Raw genomic sequence first — 1,854 nt, forward strand, 5'->3', positions numbered from 1 at the left:
AGCAAAATTCAGTGTAGGCTGAGTTGACTGTTAGTGACTCCTTCTTCTCATACTGCTGTAACAGGATGCACCTCGCCTCAGTGCTGCTTACTTGCCCTTTAGAAACTGTTTTTAAATCAGATTATGTAAGATTAGCTCTAAAATGTTCCAGCCTTCCCGTATCTCCCCCTAGTATCCTGCTCTTCTGCTTCATCTGCTGCATGAGAAGAGTGACCACCCTAAACTCAAGCGCTCCAGCCCCATGGTGGTGTATGTGTTTTGGTCATCTCTGCCACATGTGGCTGGGGAGGCCGGGTTCCCTGGAGATGAAGTGCAGAACCACTCCTTGCAGGACGCAGCCTGAACAGAAACCAGGCAGCGTTCTGCTGACCTAAAGCCCTTCCACGTATTTACACATATTGGCCCTTCGCCCAGCCCCGCACAGCTGGCCACAGCGGTCCGCCGTGCTTCAAGAACTTCCCCCAGGAGAATCCCATGAAAGTAGGAGTTGGTAGGAAAACAAAGATGAAATTAATGTAAACCTTGCTTAGGGATTAAATGGATTCTCGGCCACAGGAACTGTGCCAGGCGCAATGTTGTTCAGCCTTTTGACAAATCAGAATGAAGAAGTTAGGGATTATTTGTGAGCATGTTTACATCTGGAGAAAGTCTCATTTGATAAGAGTGTATGTGTATTTATTTGATTCTAAGTGTGAATGGCTCCTTTCAGGGAGCATATGCTGTATTTCTTACCCAGAGGAACTCATAAATCCGCATATCTGGTTGTTGTTAGATTTTGGTGTGTGGGTTATTATTATTTTTTTTTTTTTTATGGTCAATGACAAATTCCAGTCGACAGGTTAGCTGTTTGGAAGGAGGTAAAATGTGATCCTATAAGCAGAGAGACATCTGAGTTTTGTGAGTACTGGAGCTTGTTCAGTTTTGAGGGTACATTTCAAAAAACAAACACATCCGTGCCCACCCAGGGATGCAAAATAAACCCAACCAAATAACAAAAAAGACCCAAACCTAAATACAATGTTAGATATGGGAGTAAATATTTATTTAAAGTAGGGAAAATATCACTGTAATTTACCAATATGAAATGTTGACAAATGTTATAAACATTAAAACATACCACTGAGCCGTTGGTGGTCGACTGTTGACGGCTCAGTTTGGAACCATGGACATGGACTGATGCATTGGCTTTTGCAAGATCTTGTTCTAACAGCAGTGCTGTTTCTAACACAAGGGAGGCCAATAGGGGGAAGTTGTTGTTGTTGTTATGTGACACTGAGTCAGCTATGACTCATAACAGCACTGTGCACACCAGCTCTGAACCTGGCCCTCTCCTGAGTCAACCTAACCTTCTCTGACGCACCTGACCGGTTGCAAAGAGTCACTGTGTCAATCCATCTCATCCACAGTCTTCCTCTCTTGTGCTATCCCTCCACCCTTCTAAGCATGTGGTGCTTCTCCAAGGACTAGTCTTTCCTCACAATACATCTAAAGTATGTAAGATGGAGCTTCAGAATCCTTCCCTCCAAGGGTTTCACTCTCTCCAGGACAGGTCTATATGTTTTCTTGGCAGTCCATTCTATGTTTTATGGTTTTCTCCAGCACCACAACTCAAAGGCATCAGTTATTCTTTCATCCTTATTCATTGTCCAGCTCTCAGATGCATAGTAAGCAATTAAGAAAGGCTATGACTTGGATAGGGTGCACCTTAGTCTCTAGATTGACATCATTGTTCTTTAGCACTCTGGAGAGATCACTGACAGCAGATTTTCCCAGTACAACGTTGGTTTGTTTTTTTTTTTTTTTGTTGTTGTTGTTGTTTTTAAATTTCCCAACTGCTGGTGCCAAGCCATGATT

Source organism: Elephantulus edwardii, unplaced genomic scaffold, assembly GCF_000299155.1.
Source record: "Elephantulus edwardii isolate Elephantulus edwardi_28Jun2011 unplaced genomic scaffold, EleEdw1.0 scaffold00087, whole genome shotgun sequence".
NCBI classification, from domain to species: domain Eukaryota; kingdom Metazoa; phylum Chordata; class Mammalia; order Macroscelidea; family Macroscelididae; genus Elephantulus; species Elephantulus edwardii.